Source organism: Argopecten irradians, chromosome 1, assembly GCF_041381155.1.
Source record: "Argopecten irradians isolate NY chromosome 1, Ai_NY, whole genome shotgun sequence".
NCBI classification, from domain to species: domain Eukaryota; kingdom Metazoa; phylum Mollusca; class Bivalvia; order Pectinida; family Pectinidae; genus Argopecten; species Argopecten irradians.
Window position 1 is genome coordinate 11331568 of NC_091134.1, and position 22722 is coordinate 11354289.

At 34.1% G+C, this 22722-nt stretch overlaps 1 protein-coding gene across 8 annotated transcripts in view; it reads left to right on the top strand.

Annotated features, from left to right (window-relative positions):
• The window catches only part of LOC138317546 (G-protein coupled receptor dmsr-1-like), a 195181-nt gene that overhangs the window by 105259 nt on the left and 67200 nt on the right, over window positions 1-22722 (top strand). For 2 of the 8 annotated variants that reach the window (XM_069259334.1, XM_069259350.1), the window contains exon 1: window positions 6021-6526. The exons of the other annotated variants lie outside the window; for them this stretch is intronic. The gene's annotated coding sequence lies outside the window, so the exon portion shown is untranslated. Of the gene's footprint in view, window positions 1-6020; window positions 6527-22722 lie in introns of those variants that run through there. 8 annotated transcript variants of the gene reach the window in all.

Here is a 22722-nt window from a genome sequence, read left to right on the forward strand (position 1 = left end):
TTGATCTACAGTAATATCAATATGAAATAATTAAGTGATACTTCAATAAAATATTAATATGGTGTTACAAATGTAGACTATATGTCAAGAAGTTGTTTCCAAGAAATACGTATGGATAAATCACCAGACGTTATGTTCGTTCAAATATCTAGTATTGGTAGTGTCATTATTTTGTCATCAAAATAACAAACAACAAAAACAAACAATAAATCATATCAATTCAAAGTCAAATGATTTTTTTTCTGGCTTGGCAATAAACATTTTCATAGCATTAGTGTTTGTTACGTCGCTTAAGATTGGCTATCAATGGTAAAAGTGTCCCTCATGAAATCTCATAGGATCAAACTGAATTATAACTATTTAACTGAATATACATTTTATTTGTAATATGTTTTGGAGCTTTATCTTTAAACTACAAACCACAATTTAAATTAAGCCTTAAATAAATAAAAAAAGTTTATTACTTTGTGAATGAACTAATTGTTGTTCACAGTTTTTACATATGTGCACACATTGTTCTTTTACGACAAACAAGGATAATATCCCATTCCATTTCCTGAACGATTATCGCCCATTCCTTACTTCAAGCATTGATTAAATCTCTTTCAGTTTCACCCTGCGCCTTTTCTCAGAGAGTGATTAAAATACCCCTTTTCGAACGTACGTTCAATATTTTGGTTCCGTTATTAACTGTCGGAACACGAGTTCAATCCCGTTTCATTTTTAGACCCATTTCCTTTTATAAAAGTACTGTCATATTCTTTATTTTCTCGAATATTGATTAAATCGCCTTCTTTTCGTGAAAAGTGGTTTACTCGTTTTCTTTTTCTCGAACATCAAATCATCAATTTAACCCCATCATATTCTAGATGTTTGTTTTTACAGGTTTGTGGGATATCTTCCTGAAGAACGAGACTACCGTCTCACAACGGCCTCTAGCATTCTCTTACATCGCTCTCTACATTAGTCCCTTCACTACCAATTAAATCGCATGCTTTCCTGGTATTTACCTATCTCAACAACGATTTCTCAAGAGAAATCTCTGAAAGATTAGCTTTTACGCAAAATCGAATTGAATGTCACATCCTTCTAAGGATTTGTATCCGGCAAGTCTATGCGCGAACCAAATAAAAACTGATCCAAAAAAGTTATACAGAAAGCCAACGTTATGTTTTCTAATTATAAGTTCTGTTTGCTTTTTACAAAACTTCGTCCTCGAAAGAAGCCTGACAGGCTGACACAGTTACTGGAATTCCTTCTGCTTCTGCCATTTGGTATCCCCAGTCGACGTTCCGACTATTTTGATACCTTGGGTGAGTGCGCAAAGTACAGTGAAAGTTCCTAGAAATTTACTGAGTGTTGTTGTGCCGCTGTCAGTCCCCCAGCCATGTCTAGGTGTTCCTTCTAATCAACGCCTCTCCTATCTACAAATTACCTAACACATATGTGGTACAGCTGTCAGACCTAATCTCCGTATCATCCGACTTGACTGCCCCGGGCCCTGTCACCAATGTGTAAAACCTCTACACTACCCACAATGACGCAAACCAGTGTCGTTTTCTGAAAATACATGTTGGTTTTTCCACTTTGTCTTTTTCTCCAGGTTCCCCAACTACTCAATTTAACATCTAGAGCTGGTAACGGCCAAAAAATTCTTTTGAAATAATTTCTACAGAGTAAGCAGCATATTTTATGTTTTTTCACAAAACTGTTTCACATTTTGTTTTTTTGAAGAATAAAAGAACACCACTAAAGGACATTCATTTGTAACAGTTTTATAATTCAACAAATCACAGTCATATCCGCGATACAGAGCCCAAGACACGAAGTGGAATAATATTTAGAATTGAGGTGGGTTCAGAGACTACTGTAATGGATTAGCAATCACTTTGATGGACGGTTACGGCGTCTAACAATGGCAGAAGTCGGGCAGTACCGTTATCTATCACTTCGTTTCAAACGAATTCCAATATCTTAATTTGACAATGTATGTATCACAGTACTTGAATATTTGTTATCTGTATCTTTATGTTACTACAAGGGAACATATAAGAGCTCAAAACTGGACTAAACTGATAAAACCTCGAATTGATATTCAATGGCCTCCATGGTAGTTGCTGCTAACAGCATGGTAGAGCAGCAGGGTATGCGATCAGCGTGAAGGGAGTCACACGACATGTTTACAGTAAGCCTAGAGACCTAGTGAGAGATATTAATAATACTAAATCAATGACTAATCACAACACCAGTTTGACGTTTGAAACCGAAATTTGAAAATCTCTATAAACACAAGATCTAAGTATCTCCACAATCCCTCAATTTCTATAGTACTCATAAGTTATTACCAGTTATAGAAATATCTTCCTCTCTTGTAGCTTTATTGATGACCTTGATGAATCTGACCTCGTTTATTTTTATCTCTGTGATTTTATGGGAATTGTTTTCCCTTTATAGTTCAAGGTCAGCAGAATGATTTCCGATTTCAATTGAAACAGAAATATTGTTATTTACTATCCCGATGTGAATGTATTGATAAACAATAAGTTTTTATTACATGCTGTACGGCCTCCTTGGGAGCTCCGAGCGATGTAGCATAGAAGTTGATTTCTTCGTGTATTAATGTTAAATTTACAATATACTTGGTAGCACATGCCCCTGCATATATGTATATGCGTAGGGTTATTATTTCGTATACATTTTTATGATGGTCAGAATGAGACATGTGATATGTTTCCTTCCCATCCTTGCAGCCATCGCCTCTATTGAAACACTTGTTATTATAATGAGTAAATTACAGTAGTACATTTCAAAATCCATCAATGTGTTTGCCATCAAAATATATTTAGTTGTTATTTTGAGTGTTATTATTATCGCGGCTACATTCAACGATTTGATATTATTTATATTTCCCAAACAAAACATAACAGACAATGATAATCCCATGCGTTGTGATATCACAGGTGACTATGGACTCGAACAAATAGAAAATAGTCACAAAACCATATGTACCATTGGTCCACTTTAATGGGGATCGTCTCGGTTACATCTTCGATAATAAAACCAAATCCCCATTGTGTCGAGGAAGAGTTGCTATTCACTGCGTGTTAGTTACCATATTAACATTAAGATGTGTCTGTAACCTTATGCTTTATGTAGACATGCGGTATTTCTTCTTTGGCAACATACGATCCGACTTATAATGAGAAAGAGTGACATGAGGACCACTGAACATGTTTCATGGTGGTCGACACTTTTACTACGGATTTGATCAGGCTTGTTCAATGCTTCTTAACATGTCTTTGGTTACATTGCATCAGAGATGTTAACTTGATCTTCAATGTTTTTAGTAGAGCCTGACAGCTTTGTCTTGTGTAAAAGATGTAAAAGAACGTTTGCTAAAAGCAAAGAAAGAGTTAGTAGCTGAACGTAACGTTTGTGACCGGTATTAAACCTAAAATAGCAGGCGCACTTGTGTGACCTCTTATATGGTGTCAGACTGTCCACAGATAAAGGTTAGTAACCTTTATATGTAACGCCATTACATGGTATTTCATCTAATATGGCGACGACGAAAAAAACCCCGAATAGTTTCAACGAAGGCTATTCAGGAATTAGTGGGTTCTCGTGTATACAGCGTTTATATTAGAAACTTCAGACGCATGGCTCTGCATAGACATCACGTGACACTATAAGGCACGCGCTATGTAGACCGTTGCGATGTACCAGTCCTGATTTATGGGCTACCTTTCATGTCAGGTTGACCGCATGAAGATTATACGCAGTTTAATCCCTTGATTTAATTCTGACAGCTTAGGCTCGTCTGCCCCCACACACCAATGCGTTTATAGGCCATTTTCATGTTACAAAACTTGGAATGGACACGAAAAAACGAAAATGTAAAATTTAGAATGTCATCAGTCAAACCGACGACGAATGGAAATTTTTGTCTATTGGTAGTTCATCGGTAAACAGGATCAATTGGAATTTCTCTACAGCAGCGAAGTTACTAAATACTATTACCACAATTGAAAAATCTGAGCGTCTTAAATTGTACATCAGTATCAAAGAATTTAAAATAATTAATCGAATCCTGAACGAAATCCATAACACTTTGCCCTATATGGAAATAGGAACACCATCAGTTATTGTCCAAATGATAAAAAATATTCGTAGTCTGCCGGCAGTGGAACATTTTAAGACAACTGTTTGTTAAATGGAAACAATATCCTACTCTTAATCGGCATCACCTTCTCATGGACCACATTGGCCGTCCTATATGATATTTTAAAAAAAATGTAATTTTCTTCGAATTCCATGGCTGGTGGCGTTTTGCACTCATATACCTATTTCTAGTCTCTTATCATTTTTCAGAACATGAAGTTATCTGGTTTTTTCCCCGATCATATTCAGACAATGGTTGTGTTGTAAGAATTCCTAGAAGTGGCCGTCTACGTTTTTACAATGTCCCACTGATTGACCTAATAACGTCTATAACGAAACACGGTGCCAAAGGAAACCTTTTAATAGAGGTGTATGTTGCCTTGAATTAGCCCTAAATTATAAGACCTCTATTGTTTAGAGTAACAAATAAAAGATATCAGTGACAACGTGGTTAAGGTGTGTCGGCAGTTGACCATGGATACAGTAGACCACCTCTGGGTCTTGGAAGAGATGTGATTCAGGTGTTCAAACTTGTGTAGACATTCTTGTTTTTATAGGCCGTCGGTTCTACTGAGTATATATGCTTGAGTTTAGTGTTGTTTCCAGAGAATATACACCTTTATCCAAACACTTTTTATACGGTATCTACTGAGTTGTGGATGTGACGTTAAAGTAAAGCGTACTGAGTTTACATACATTGTTTCTACAGACAATACATACTTATGTCGACAATGGTCCTATATAATATACATGTAAACGTAAACATTGTCTCTATAGATTATTGCAGATTATGAGGATATTAGTTAAACCGAATATCCAGGCTTCTATGGGCATTTTCTATCAAAATATCCCAGTTTTAAAAACGGACACAATTAATTTGATATTGATGTAGTGATATTATACATATCAAAGTTATAAATGTAATTATTTTTACGCTGAAAATACATGTAAAAGCGATATACTTCACTCCAGTGAAAATATCAATTTTGACATTTTCACTCGCGTTTAACTAATCGGAACTCACCATACACAGTGAAAATATAATTTTGATTGTTACGTCATTAGCTTGTGCTCAAAATCACGTCACACTTTTTATGTAGGAATAGGACGTCATGCACACAAAAATACGACGTAATAATCGCAATGGTAAATAACTTTGTAAAATAGAATGACGGAATAACCGTTGGCGGGACAAGTAGTCTCATTGTGATAGTGAAGACTCCAGTACTCTATTCCGTCTTTACACGCGACAGAGTTAGTTTCATTCCGAGTAGCCATCTATTGTGACGTTATCATTTTGTGTGCAAAACCCACGTCGTTTTTATCTAAAAAGTATGACGTTACACCCGCAACAAATGACGTCATGATCAATACCTACCCACAAGGGCAGATAACTCTGTAATATGTCAACATATTGTCTGCTTCATGAAGAGAGGAGGATATGATCGGAAATTGACATATTTCTATAAATTATGCATTTTGTATAATTAACATGCTCGCGTGAGAAGTTAAATCTTTGATAACACGATTAAGGACTTTCTCTTAAAAATGCCATTTATCTCTTGTATCTGAGATCTAGACTGGAATTCCAGCACGATAATAAATAGATATATACGTTATGCCATATAAGGAACTCTTCTTGTCGCGAAGCAATCCTGAACGCTTGGCTCGTTCTGGATGGTGATCGAACGCAGATATACCGTCAATATTGGATGTCAGCAGACATGTGCCTGCCTGTTAGTTCATGCTTTCTGGCTTGCGCCTCTATGATTGCAGCACAGAGATCTTCTCTTTATCCTATAGAAGCGCGGAGTCAATCCACACCTGTCTGCCTTCACGTCCGCAATATACGCAAGCTGGTTTGCTCATCTGTTTACACATATATAATATACGTTGGATATTGAATTACTCAACATTACCTTGTCAGTGTGTGTAACACCTTCGAACCTTTCAGGTATCAAAGTCGGCGCTCTGCTTTGGTAATCAACATCTTAATTCCGAAAATTTTAATTTCGCGTGTTGTAAACATCGTATAGCAAGAACTATTGAATTGGCGTAACCACAGGTGACGCTATGACATTTCGGTTCCTCACCTGTGTACAGCAGCCAGGTGTGTGAACAAAAGCTCTTCGCTTTGTAATTAAGGACTCCGATAATTATTTGGTGATCAGTCGGATTCTGGTGACAATCGTGTGACAAGTTATTCTTTATACAGTTTACAAAACTTGTTCGAGTTCTGGTTTGTTTTAACGGCCGAAAGTCAAGCAAAAAGAAATCGTTCCAGGTTAGCTATTTGGGATAGTGTTTATTAACTTGGAGATAACATCAAAGCGAACAATCACATTTTATTGGCTGTAACTCGCAGGTGAGTTCAAAACATGAGTTTAGTTTTAAAAAAACTTTATAAACATCTACACATTTTCGATGGTGGTAATGTTAGAGGGACTTAATTAATAAATGACTGTTCAATTTTTCTAAACCACGAGTGAACGCATAGTGTTGTGACGGTTTCCTCATTTAAATCGTAGTATGTTTCAAGCAATTCGTTCATTGTATTGGTTTAATTTTACAAAAACGAAAACATCATAATTCATAAGTTAGCGATATTTTCTTGACTTAAACTAAGTTTTAGTTTTGTTTTAGAAATGTCGTGAATTTCCGTTTTATTTGCTTTCATTATTCTTTCTTATCAAAAAATTAATGCATCATTTTCAATTCTAAATGTATTTTTCTGATTCAGCTTCCAAATAAAGTGGATATTTTAATTCTAGTTTCCCCTCTGTAACAAGTCATCACTTCATATGTGTTTTATTTCTGATAGGTTTCGTAAAGCACTAGTTGATCGTACGTATGGTATAAGCATTAAAGACTTTGAGGTAGACGTCGGTGCGTTAGACTATACTAAACGTGAATAATGTAATCACATTTCTAACTCGCTAACACAATTCCGTTCCTACTATTGAGTTTGATAGTGTTTGGGGCGTAAAACGTAATTGGGTTTGGGAGCGGATTCACCCATTTGGATACTATCGGAGAAAGCATGTGTGCATGTCTTGGTATTCCGATCTAATATCGACCAATTTAATTGTTGCATTAGGTAGTAGACTTGGAATGACTTTAAATTATATGTCTTCTTTCGTTGATGTCTTAAAAACTCCCGCGTGTCGTACACCCTACATGTTAACTACAGAAATAACACCAGCTATAAAGTTGTTAGAAATAACACCAGCTATAAAGTTGTTAGCTTTATTCTTTTGCTTTTCTTCCTTTGTTCATATTATTTAGTGTCGTTTATTGAAAAAAATTAAGCAAATACACTTAAAAGGTGTAAAATTCAAACAACGATGAATTCAGCAAACACGTGATCAAATTTGATTTTTAAATATATATATATTTTCTAATTCTACTAGTATTGTATGTATATCAGAGTAAACAAGCGTCGAACATTATTAAAGAGAGATTATTTTCATCTGCATAAACATGCTCATATTCAACAATAATGTTTTCATCATAATATAATTTTAAGATCTATATATTTGAAATAGTGCCGTTAATTTCTAAAATTACACCTTGATGAACTCGAGTGTTCCATACACGTGTATATACCTAAACCTGTATTGACATATATCGGGAATCAGTTTATGTTAGGTTAGATATTTGGTTCTGTCTGTAATTACAACCACAGATTATATCGGTAAACTATCACGATACACAGATTAAGCTGTTTCATTATGTATGGTAGTATGTGGGGACTTCTAGGTATTAAAGCTTAAAGGTATTGTGACGCTACTATAACGGTTAGTGTTAACGATGGGCTACCAATATTACTTGTTTATCTATATAAATCTCGTGTGGAATTTGTCCTAATTTGGTATTAAGTATTACAGGCCAAAGAAGACGAGAGGACAATTAATTACTGCATAGTAACTTATCCCAGGAGGGTAGGAGGACGATTTAGCATTTCTGGTAAATCCTAAGGTGACGCGAAGACAACTTAGTATTATTAGGATAGGATGATAAGTTAGAGTTATTGACTGATAACATAATGTTTAGAGGTCCAGGGTTCGAATCCCCGTCTTGCCGCTACATTTTCTCCTCTCCTGTTCCACGTTACGCTTTATCATAAATGCTATAGGTTTTTTCCTGACTTCCGTTTGATATGGAGTTTGACCGTTATTTTAACCAGAGTAGTCATATTGATATGAACTATTGCCGTGATCTCTTTTTATTTCTCGACAATGATAACTACAGTATATTGCCGATATCTGTCAATCAATCAATTTTGGCATCGAATGTCCTTTACATACGTCATTGAATAGCCCTGATCTTTTGTTAACTGTTCATATTTATGCTTATATATGGTGTGTGGATATATCAAACTTAATTATTTGCCGATAACATCGATCTCTCCTCTGTTGATATCGAGTTGATCGATCTCTCAGATCCTCTGTCGATATCGAGTTGGTTATTATATGTGTCCAACTGATTTGATTTCATTGCAATAAATGATGATATCCCAATGTGGATACATGAAGGAATGATGTATTATTGATACATACAATGTGCAATATCATAGCCTTTCCATGTGCCTTTTGTTTTTAATGTGAATATCTATACTTTTTGTGAAGAAAATGTTAGTAGTAATACATTTTCATGGTTCGGTATTGCAGTAATCGGCCTACATTGGATAATAGATCAATTAGATGCTGTTTTAGATACAGTCTATTGTGTTAATTGAAATTCATGACTGCGACAGAATACCATTATACTCTTTAATAGTATAGGTGTCCTTGAATTACTGTAACATTTCAGCTGCGAGAACATCCCACGAATTATTTTAACATTACTTTATTTTTTAGTCGGTGCTAGTGTCGATACATATTAGTACTGCCTACAAGAATATAATTGCTCGTTTTGGTATGGAACCACACTATATGTCGTATAAGTATAAGTTTTCAGGAGGTGTATATGACCTGGAATTAATTTTCAGCAGAAAATTAGATTGGCATTAAATCTAGAATCAGGGGGGATAATCAGGGGAAGTAATAATTACTTTTTCGTAACAAAAATCAAAGAAAATACACTTTGCCTCTCTCCACATCAACAGCGACAAAGGTTAACTTAGATAACTGCACTCCTCTTTGCTGAAGTGTGCGTGCTATTTTAAATAGACGATGCATAAGTACATCTGTACATTAAATTGACTGCCAAAAACATGAAAATTGTTGTAAAGGAACCCGTTCTCTAAATGATACGTCTTTGTACGTGTAAAAAATCTGCACAGATATGAAACAATATAAATAGAAAAGTAATTTATAGTGAATTAAAAGTGAAAACAAGATTGGTAAATAAAAAAGCAGCGATTGTCGTTACATTGTAGATAAGGTCGATGACTGTATCCTGTATTGGGATACCGCTATAATTACAGGACATATCCTCAGTCCTTAGACATTGACCAATGTCAGAGGATAAAGGGTTTGTGTTTTTCAATAGCTTGCTTGAGCCGACTGTAACAGTCACGATACATTTGCTTGATGCCAGAGACAGTCTTATACTTTTTTCTTCAGTACCTCCGGGTAAAATTTAGACGATTTAAATAATTTATCTAGAAAATATCTTCCAATCGTGTGTATACCTCAGTGGAATAGAAAATGCACATGCTACCAGAACATAGACTTTAATTCCAAACCTTTTATCGTTCGCAGAAGTATCTACAAAGGGTTTATCGATGAATCGAAATAATTCAACTTGTATAATGCTAGGTAGCCATGCATATATAGGAAATGGCCGAAGTCCATTAGTCCTTTAGTCTTGGTGCAAATGTCTATCTATTTTGTTTGTAGATAACATGCTAGGTCTGTGTCTATAATTAAGCCTGTTGGCGTGCTTTGTAGTTTTCTAAATAGATACTGACCAGTTGAAGTAAGCCGATTACCAGATAATTGTTCGGCTTATGTGTATATTGACAAGAAACGATATTGATGGAACAGCACTCTATCACGGTCATATGAGTGATTGATTCGAAGCAATTCTGCGGGTTACTTGAGGCGGGCTGCCAAGCTCTATATTGATAAAGATTTTTTTGTCACAATCGTACCGGGTTCATCTAGTAAATGCAGTAGTTTTTAGAATAATGTTTTACCAAATGAGCAGATAATAGTGCATGTACGTGATGTTTTGTACTAAAATGCTTAGTGCCTATGTTTTGTACCTGCTTTCCCTCTGATACTTTGGATAGTAAGATCTGAGTTTTATAAAAATGACGTAAGAAATACGTTTTCCATCTATATATAAACTCATTAATATGCATTGCTTGAGTTTTAGTGTATCTTTTGCATGACATATGTACTGCATACACAAAAATAAGTAATATGTGCATTCATATTGAAACAAAATGCAGTGGGTTAGATTCATATATGATAATATATACCATCTTCAAAACTATGGTGTTTGGGTGATGTAGTGGTAACATCACTTTAGCCGGACGGGGTCTATCCCCGGCACGGACGTGTTGAGTCAAGGGTCATGTATTTGATCACGCAAGTTCTATAACTGGGTACTCCAGTTTCGGCGCTAACATATAGACCATATAACGTGTTTCCTTATCATGAAATAAATAATGTTTATAATTTTAATTCGTATTTACACAATTGCAGTTAACAAACAACACAATAACGGAACCACAAAGTCACACATGTGCCTGTAGCTTTGTATATCAAAGCTATCAGATAAATGAAATGAATCATGGAAGTAGAGGTACGAGCTAACGGCAATTTGTATGTGATCGATGTATCGAACGAAGCGATATTTTACTTCAGTGATACGACAGTTTAATATTGTATGAAATCCGGTGAACCCTGCAGACTGTATTTATATATATATATATATCTAAAATGTGATGATTATCAGGAGATCTGGGTTAATAAATAAAATTAATTATTGATATCCACTGAATTGATGGCCATATATCTGCGTTTCATCAATGAGTTTATGGGATTAAAAGTGAATGAGATCTAATGGATATACCCATCAATTGTTTATTGTTGATGTTTATTGTAAGGTGATGTACTTTTATCAGGACATGGAGCATATACCTTACTCTAATTACTTAATGTGTTGATATATGTATCAAACTTTAGCGTCAAAGAATAGATGTCAATTTAAACTGATGTTTTGTGACGCTAGCTATGTCGATGGCACGTCGAGACTGGTAAGTTATTTTGTTTCATCGCTCCTCACAATGTAAATCTATACCAAATATAGGTCCCCTAAACAATTTTCTATCATTAAATTAGTTTACTTGTTGCTTATTTAACAATTATTAAAACTTACGTCAAAACGACATTTTGATATCATCAATTTTTGTTTACATTATATATGTATCCATGTACTGCAGATATTTCTTTGTATATGGATAAATATCATTTTGTATTCCTACCACAAAAGGACGACATTAACAAAATAACTACTGAATAGATTTTATGATATTTGCTGACGTACATCGTATTAAATAAACATGGATGCATGTGATCTTGTGCGATTATGTGTCAGACCTGTTAGTAGTTATTATTGAAACGAGATGAAGGGACACCGTGAATACAGGAAATGACGTCGATGTTTCTAATATGAACCTAGAATCTAAATCAATTCCTCTTGTGACGGTCGCGAGACTATTCCAGCAAATTGAATTACAAGCTAGACACAGTCCGGATACAATAAGTAAATACTGTCATCTTAGATAAATACCTCTCACATTACTTCTAAAATGGACGAACATATTATAATTTACGAATTTAGCATAAAAAACATCTTGAGTACTGTTTTCAAATTGTTTAAAATCTTACAATAACTGGAATAATAATTATCATGTGATAGAAATACAAGGATTTACTTTCTATCCTGCACCTTCAACATTGATTATAAACGGTTGTGAACAATATTAGCAGCACTAAGTCAACCTGATTTCTTGTAAAATGTCAAAACGTTCATCTTTCATACGTTCATTTTTCAAACTGACGAAATAAATTTTATCGCTATATTTAAAAAAGTTTGTAATTAAATAGCAGTATATCATCAACAAGACCGGACAGATACATGCATGACCATCGACAAGACATACAGAATTTTTTTTTGATTTTATATCATTCGCCTTAAGATAAGTGTAAGATTTGGTTTTAGACCAGTTGAAAAACTGATTCAATAGACATGTACGTATAGCTGATTACAGTGGAAACCATCCATTAGTGACTGATCATAAAAACTTGTCCTAACGCTGATTTATACTGTCGCACGTAGAATATATTTCTGTAGATGTCAATATTGGCCTTAGTTGTAATCAGATTTATGGATAAAAAATACTTTACACAAACTCCTCACAAGTCGATAGCACCAGTTCCATACATTTTACTAATATTGATCACGAATCTACTCCGTAAAAATAAACCAGAATAATTCTTGTGGTAATATTATTGGAAATATCTTTCTGTAGGGATTTCATAATGATTTTCTCGTTACCTTGCATGTAAGGATGTTGGTTTAGCGTTCCGTGCCATGACAGCTAATGTCATGGCGGAACTGTAATCATAGCGGAGAAATATTTGTGATAAAAATAGTACCGAGGAATTATGGTTCCTGTGACCATTGTAGATGAAGGCTGGATTATTTTCTAGTTTGCTTGCAAATCACAGATATACACTGCGGAATAAGAATTCATCTGTTACAAGACAACTATCTGTGATGTTGATGTATATCGTCTAAAAAGCTTTTGACGTCCTCCAATGTGAATATTAAGAAGAAAATTATAATCTAGAGTCGTGTGTTGATAAGAATAGGACATGTATTTGTTACAAAGAGCTGCTGATGAAACAGTGAATGATGACCTTCTGGAGAACATTGATTCTTTTTCCGGCATGTTTAAAAAAATTAGTGTATCACGATGTCAAGACAAAATAAATAAATTTGTAGTGTACACTTTATATTGTAGGATATGAATGGCAACAGAATGAAATTATTGGGTCATTGGTATGGTTCAGTGAGATTGCACTGTATTATTTGGCTTAAAGATGCTACACTGCTGACGAGCATTATTTTTGTCTACCAAAGCAGAAGCAGAAATTTGTAATTTTCCACAGTTAGAAAACATTACTTGCTTTACACCATTACCACAATTAAAATGAAGTTTCTTAGTTTACTTCAAGATAAAAATATCAAAAACAACGAAAAAAGTCCATGACACTTGTACTATGACCTATATAAGGAATCAAGTTCTGATTGTGCATCCACTAATAACAGGAACACATTAATTTATACATTTTTATGTGTTTATTAGCAATGCATTTACATGGGTAAACACCAATTTTAGTTCAAATGATAAATATAATTTATTCTCTGTGAGCGGTTGAGCATGCTTGAGTATTCCAGTGTAACTAGTCGATTATCAAAAGCGCAGGTATAACATGCTTGAAAAACTCGTCCATAACATTGTTAAAAGAAGTATAACTAAATCAATTATAATAAATCAAAAACAGTTTCACGCTATGTAATATCATGTGCGTCTGTTTGTCATTTGCATTGTAATTGCAAACAAATAAGATAATTTCGTTTTAGAGATAGTGTTTATGAGTGTTCTATGTGCTATCTGTAAATCTAGTTTTTTATTTTGATATAGGAAATGCTTAGTTTTCTGACACAGCCACATCATATTGATGACAGATTCATGCTTTGCCTAAGTATGACCATTTCATCACATGGTTGTTCTTTGACGATATTACAGTACATTGAACACATTTAGAACATTATTATGTTGAATACAAAAAATATTAGATAACTTAAACTTACAAACTCCAAAAACATACAAATGAAAAATCGTCTTCACAAAACAAAACAAAATAAATGCTACACATGTAACTACTATGATTGAATTACTTAAAAGAAATTTCGTATCTCTTCTTTTTCTGATACATATGTGAAACATTTAAAACTAATTTAATCAAGCCCTAATCAATGCAGTATTTTTTCCAATATTTCAAAGTATATGTTATACATAATATTGTCGCGATCCTTCGGTAACCTGTATATTAAGACATCTGTCTAATAAGACACATTTTTGTCTGTCCCTTGGGGTGTCTCATTACACAGGTTTGGCTGTACTAGAAATTTAACTCAATGGATCCTATTTATATTTACTGTTGAATGTATCTATTACTGTATTTGAAACAAAGATGTATTACTATTTTTTGACAGTTTATTCATTTAATGATGGACTAAAGTTATTTACAAATTGATTCTGTATTTTACGGTAATTATATTTTTATATTCACGATTGAACTACATTGTAAATGTTATCTTAAAGCTAGCATTGATACGTACTTATTCAATCTTCTTTTTGACTAATATTTGCGGTCATATGTATATATCATCATTTTTTATGGGAGAAGATGGATTTTAAGTTTACAACTTGTGTCTAATCCCATTTGTATATAATGTGCAAATAAAATATGTTTGAATCAAATCAATTTTTTTCAAAAAAAAACAAGAATGAATTGAGAATGTTATTGTTTCACAAGCGATAAAGACAAATACGATTTGAAGGCTTCATGTTAAATATCGGGCAATCTAACTAAGTTGTCACTATCTAACCAAGTTGTCATAATCTAACTAAGTTGTCACAATCTAACCAAGTTGTTACAATCTAACCAAGTTGTCACAATCTAACCAAGTTGTCACAATCTAACCAAGTTGTCACAATCTAACCAAGTTGTCACAATCTAACCAAGTTGTCACAATCTAACCAAGTTGTCACAATCTAACCAAGTTGTCACAATCTAACCAAGTTGTCACAATCTAACCAAGTTGTCACAATCTAACCAAGTCTTCAAGTTGTCACATACTAACCAAATTGATTACGTGACATCATTTCCCAAATAAACATTGTGAGTGGTTATCGCGTGCTCCCACAGTTATTTAAATCGTGGACGTCTTCATTGAACACACTCGCGGGGACTCTGTCTTATAGGCGATAACGTTCCCGTAGTACCCATAGTGATGTTATTGTTTACCTATCCCTTAGGCAATTTTAAAATGTATTCTGCATAGTCAAACAAGCCGTAGTTTTTGAAGAATTTTGTAAAAAAAAAATCATCAATCTAATCCGAAGTTATACTAATTACAAAAATAAATCACGAGAACCGTTGATATTTGTTCCCGCTAAGTTTCCCGCACTATTCGTTAATGTTACTATAATTAACACTCTAGTATCTATCTACATGTTTAGAATATCCCTTTAACGCTAAAACGTTCTAATTGGGACATTTTGTTATACTATGCATCTTAAAGTTCCATTGAGATATGTTCTTTTAGTATAAGTCAACAATACCCTTAAGATGGTTATATTCGTAGGTCATTTTTGTGTGATTTGGAATAAAACAAGTCATGGAAATTAAGCGGTTTAAACATTTCGTGAATTTCGCGATCATAGCAGTATGCTACGAAACCGCAAAACTATAAACCCCGCGAAAATAGCCGGTCATACGGTAATTACGTTTGTATGTTAACACTAGCTTTGCTCTTTTATAGTATGGATGACATGTTGAACAAATTTGGACATTTAAAATTTTAGACATTTCATATAACACGACTTCCTACCAAAATTATTTTCCCTTAGATACTTTGTGAATGAATCCCAAATGACTTAAGTCAAGTAAATAAATCGCGTCATGACGGACTTTTCATAGCACAATATCACTTATAAATCCTTCATAAGAACCATTGTAAGCTAAAATGGCAAACAAGTTACTATCCTAAAACATCCTGTGTATGATTTAAGGATGTCATAGTCGTTGTGATATGTCGTGTTCCCGTATTATTGACCCCCTGGGTACAGCCACTATATGGTATAAAGAAACATCCGTTGGTCTGCCTTTCGCACTAATCTACTGTTATGATTATAAAAATGACTTTTTAGTTATAACTATAACGATGTGACCTACTTCATAGTATCTTGAATGTCGTATAATTACGTCCCTCGCTAATTAGACCGCAGAGACTTGACCCAGATTTAGGTAATAAATGTTTGACGGTCGCCTATTCAAGGAAGAAAAATACGATCCTTTTCCAGTAACATCCGGCTTTGTAATCGATGAATCGTTAAAGATGAGTACATGCTAAAGGTTACACCATGGGAGTCATACAATATTTTATTATCATTCATCGTTTTGATACCATTTGACATCATGTTTCTAGTATATAAAATCAATATGTTGTTATAAGATTTTCTCTATTTTCCTGTTGACAAAAAAGTCCGCTCCATTACAGAAAATCACAATGCAGATCACATTTGATTTGCATTGATATGTGCATAGAAATGACTTGTTATAAATAGGATCGATCACGAGATGTGATATAACAAGATGTAAGCGTTCATTATAACCGTACTAGTATAGTCATAGGAACGGCAAGCTTCAACTGTAGATTAATTGTGAAGCGTTTGTATTATTAACCTATTCATATGTGAATCAAGCTTATAACATATAATTGGTATAAAAACAGAAACCAGACCTTTATTAAGTACAAGAAAAGAACTCAATTTATGGCCATTAATAATTGGTATGGAGGTATTTTTTTCTAGTTATTTAATTTTTCTTATAATGTTATTTAATAATTCAATTAATAAATTTTTGACAAAAGCTCACGCATAACATTTTCAAAAAAACAACAAACAAAAAACTACGCACTTTTATTCAATAGATTTAAATACCAATATATTTCCCTTTCAGGTGGGCTCTCAAACGATTTCTCATATGTAATTACTTTAATTCTAACCCCAATATCAGTTACATACTTTACCTACTGGATTAAACGACTCGATTCAAAACGTTTCTCCTACAAAGCTTTGTACTTAAAATTAAAAATAAAATAAGACAATGGAACCGAAATAACACGCTTAAGGTCTGCACATTTACATTTTACTTTGGTCAAAATAGAACAAAAAGAACCAAACACAATTTCTAGGTTACCATTTTCAATATTCAACTGTATACTGTGTTCTGGAAAACAAAAAATACAACTCAGGTTAAATTCCAAGTCAGCAGGTAACCTGTATCAGTATGCATATAAGAACTTCTCGTAAGTTCATAGCTATGGTGAGCAATCATATTTCCTTCGAACGAGGAGACACAATAGCATGAATATTATCCAATATACTGAATCTAACATTTCAATACCAAATGAATTAAGGTTTCACTTTATATACTTATCTCCAGACGAATCTTAGCTGCGATATCTTTGTGTTGGTACAGATATGTAGTCTGGTGGACCTTTTTTCTGTTTAACTAACTCTGCCTTTTTCAGAAGATAGCGTTCAAACAGATTGAAATGTCTAGAGAATTGGTGTCGGATGACGATAAATCACACGTAGACAGAGGTCTCTCTATAACAATAAACGGCAGTACACGGCTCCCTCATCCACCACGCCATCGCTTTATAACACTTTAGAAATATCTATATTAATGATGCCATGATTCCGTTACCTACAATAAAAGTTTAAATATCATTAGGACGATTCTAAAGTTTCGCGACAATGCTTTGTACCTTGAGAAGGAACACGTTATAGAAAATGTTCCATAAAGTTCAGAAATACACTGGTGAGGATGTCCAATAGCTTGTTACGTAAGTGAGAATTTTGTCAATCCCTGTGAGAAGAGTTGGGTATCGATATAGTAATCTCCACATGTATAAAATGTAATCAAGGTGGTTTTGCTGTAATAAGGGAGCAGCCCTTCGTGCCCAAAGGGCGCGAAGTGCGAAGAACTTCTAAGGTAACGCATACATGAAAATATAAGAAAAAACACAATCTTCAGAATTCATTCCTACACACTGACAGCTTCAGTTTGCGGCCGCCATTTTTTGCCCACTGTAAAAAATCCAATCAGCATGAATGCGATGCTTTGAAGTCAGCTCAATATGTAATCAAGCGGTTCAAACGCTTTTATGATCCGACGAACGTAATCTTCGTCCGGTAGAAGCTCGGTGCAATTGCTCTTTATTTGCAAGCGTTCAAGTGATAGACCACCTTCCAATATAATCAGCTGACCCAAAACGGAATATATGTTACGGAAATAAAAATTTCTTCTTTCTCTTATGTGTATTTCCTTCTCATATGCGGGTTTTAGGACAAGGACAGGGTCAGATATATGAATAAAAAAATAAACAGAAAATTCGGCTCCGTTATTTCCATAAATTGAACTTTTTAACATTGCATAATTAATGGTTACTGAAACATCTGGCTGCGCTCTTTAAGGCCTTGCCTTCAGTCATATTAGATGAACATCGCTAGGCAAAGGATGAAATATAAATTGCAAACAAGAAAATAACTGTGCCTTGCTCTAGGTATGTTGTAAACAGATAACTGTATTGAGTGGGGGTGGGGGGCGAGCGTTTCCCGACAAGCAGTTTTAAACTATATAAGAAACAAGATATTATGAAATATGTCATTTTCCTTGTTGTGTTAAAGATATTGTGAAATAGGTCATTTTCCTTGTTGTGTAAAATATATTATGAAATAGATAATTTTCCTTGATGTGTAAAATATATTGTGAACTAGATCATTTTCCTTGTTGTGTAAAAGATATTGTGAAATAGATAATTTTCCTTGATTTTTAAGAGATATTGTGAATAGATCATTTTCCTTGTTCTATAAAGTCAGTTACGGTATTTCAACATGTAATAAACACGTCATTTAAACATGCCAATTTGATCATACTATGATCTCGACCTTGAACACGTCTTTCTCTAGACAGTGCGATGTAAGCTTTTTTGTCTATCAGTAATTGAAATCACCGTGATATTTCGTCATTAAACATTTATAGAGATGGGAGAGGAAATATGATAAAGAGTGGAAGTTATCTTTTACAATCTTAGCCTTGAACACGAACTTTGAAAACTGAAATTGTTTTTAATAGAAAATCTTTTCTCGGCTCCTATTGATTTCTTGTATTACATGTAGCCCTGTGCGACAATACACCTTCTACGAAATGACGTTTTAGTTATCCATAACTCATAATCAATGTTTTTAGCTTGGCTTTTTTTTTGAAAAGTGAGTTCTTTGACAATTTCACCCGAAATTAATACCGTTGTAATAATCATTTTTTACTATACACAATGGGTTCAGTCAACTGTTTCATAACTATTATAACTTAATGAAACCAATATCAGTTTCAATTGTAATTCATACCTCATACACGTCAGAAATTGATTCCCACGGCTGATTATATTGTAATCAACAGATTGAATTTCTAATGTATTCCTGCTGTCTATCAATGTAGTGTTTTAAATATTTAGTTCTTAATTTGTGAATATTTACATCTTACTGCTAAACCTAATATATATGTATTGGATTATATTGACAGATGTTGGGGTAATAATACCTTCATCAGTGTTCAAAAGGTCACGGAAGTGGGAGAATTAACTGAAGAATATCAAACTATTTTTTTTAATTGGTGAATATAAAAATACATTGTTATTACAATACTTGTAATGGATTGAAGTGTTGTATTCATTTTTTCCGGTTTATCGATGATAAGACTATTTCATTTAGACTTATTTTTTAATCAGTTGCCCATGACAACAACCATAAGCATATGTACCTACTGGAATTTCCCGCCATATCATCGGCTGTTCCATCAAATGATATTTTCTCTTAGCGGACGTCTAAGTTGTACTTTTTCTAAACGGGTATAATAACAAGTTAAATGTAAATATAAACAATGTGACATGCGTTGTTGTGTTTTATGCATTGTGTGTTCTAGCACATTAAATGCGCACCACTCGTTATGCTAGAACTGACCAGTGCATGCCAAATATATGACAACCAATCCTTAGTGAATGGGCATTATCAGTTTTGTATTCCATCGTTGCATATTTTAAGGTATTCGCTTGCAGGTATTGACGGTATACGTATGACGTTACACTCGCAAACACATGACGTGACTATTGACGTCACAATGAATATCTACTCGCATGACCAAATAACTGTTTAATATGCAAAGACGGAATACTTCTAGTATTTAGATGGTTAAGTTGACCCCATTGGTGTCTGCCGCACTGCATTGAGTGGGAATTCATTCCTTAAAATTGTCAACACTTTGGATATACATTAAGTTAAAACTCCAGTTCCAGTATCTAGAATTGTACACTTAGGGTTTGAAAATCCATTTACCGATCGAAAAAAACATATAAAGAGCCTACTAATGCACCTTTTTACCTTTGTCATAAGGCTGTGTTTGAACCGAATACCTTCTCGGGAGTTTGAATTTATATTTTGTAAATGTCAGAAGTATCGTTTTAGTCAAAACACCGAAATAAGTACACGTAATTATTACTTACGGTTACTCTACAAATTCTGACGTTCATTGAAGGTCGATATATGACTTTTGGGACAAAAACGAAAAATGTCAGTTCGTAGTATTTATATAAGATGTCGTAAAATTCCACTTCTTCCTCTCTCGATACAGTTTTATGATCTGTTAAAAAACCAACGAGCACTTGCGAGAGCAGTTGTATTTAAATTGTATAAATTGCTCTAGATGTCTTAAATGTCAGAAGGTAACGAAAATCTATAACTTCAGTTTGATACAAAATCCCTAGCAATACAAAATGTTCTTGTACATTGTAATTAAGTGATAGCAATCTACATAAACAGTACCTAAAGGTAGAAACGAAGCTAAAGTGTAATTATTACCGTAGTGCCCTATTCTCATATTATCACTATTTAAGTTTGTTTTTTTCCGCAAATAAAAAATGTATTATTTTAATGAAATGAGTTAAGTAAGATACTTTCTCCGTTTAACATTAACTTGGTTGTTTTCATGAATGCCCAATTAATAGCCATATTCGGACAGTGTGCCATATATGTTGTGTGTGTGAAGTGCGTGTGTGTTCTGGTAAGCTGCATTGTGGCTGTTTGTATGTCCATTGTATAGTGCCGTCTCACATAACAGGGTTTTATATCAGACATCACGCCAGTCCTACAAAAATACCCAGTGTATGATATTTTATGTAATATTTACTTGTTGTTTTAAATCTAGTACTTATTCTGGAAAAGATCAATGGCGGAAATTTGTTTATAAAAATATATACAATTTTGAAGACCGATCAAGGTAAGAACGCATGTCAAATTTTTTTTGATAGACTCCACTCTAACATGAAGGACAACCCAAGAGATTGCAAGCGGTCACCTTAAAACAGTCCACGTTATCAAGGGCTTTGCAAAGTCTACAATGAAATTAAAGATGGAAGTCACTTTTTCTTTAATTTTCAAATCAACCGAAACATCGGACTCAAATATACCAACCATACTTCCGGTTTTCTTTAAGGAGATCTATCGGACGTGGATACGCTAGCTGTCTTACAAACGACCGATATTTTTACATATTTTTTTATAAGTTTATACTTATAAGAGTGGGCCTGCACCCAATATAAACCATATATTTGTTTATGTTATTGTTTTTGTTGAATTGTTTGTATTGCCGTTAAATTGCTTAATAATGTAAAAGAGTAATAAAGAATTGAATTGAATTGAAATAAACATAAGATTCAAAAGTCTTACCTTAAAGTTTGTGCTTTCTATGGAACCTCTGTTCATACACTTTCATAGCCATGTTCATTGTATTTTGAATGTTTGTGTAAACACACGAAGATGATGTCGTAAATCATGTTAAAATTATTCTTTATTTGACCTTCAAAGTAAAGAGAATACTATGCTGCAAGAGAGACACAGTACATCTCGCCATATCACATTATACTGACAATAGAAAACCAGTCGTCCCACTCCTTTTAAGCTGAACACTGAACAGGGGCAGAAACTACCACTTTTATAGACTATGGTGTGTCTCCGTCAGGGGACAGAACCCGGAGTCTTCCGTACGGAGCGGACACTCAATTAAACACTAAAGGCCGCCAAACGCGAAGCGTTGCCAGGAGACGTTAAGAAGAAGAATGTCCATAAGGACGAACAGAAAAAAATCCCAAAGTGTCCTATCATCACAATAGGTGCAATTCCAATGTCCTACTTGCATGACAATCACATAGCGCTCTAACTTCGCCTTCATTATATTCGGTCGTTTGTGTGTGGAGAGTCCACCATACCCTCCTGACGAAAACAATACCTAATATGATATCTCTGAGTCGAATTCAAAAATATATTGAAAGCATTGTTAGTTATGGAAACGTCAAAAAGGGGGAATAAATAAAGGGGTAAATTCGATGATTATATAAAAGTATATTGGAATATGTTTTCGCTGCCATTCAAGATATATCATGGACATTTTATTCAGTTCAGAGTGCCTTATTCACGGATCATGATTGTAACAAAACTCCGGCAGTACACTCGGTGTTGGGAACGATAACATGGTTGTATATCAATCCTCACCTACTTTTTCAAGTACATCTTTTCCAAGAAGCAAGTTCAATTCAGTAGTATACAGAATATTACTTATTGCGAAAGCAGGACTAAATCCTGTTATTGGAACATTCTTCAAGATTAATACAACACATGATTTGTCATCA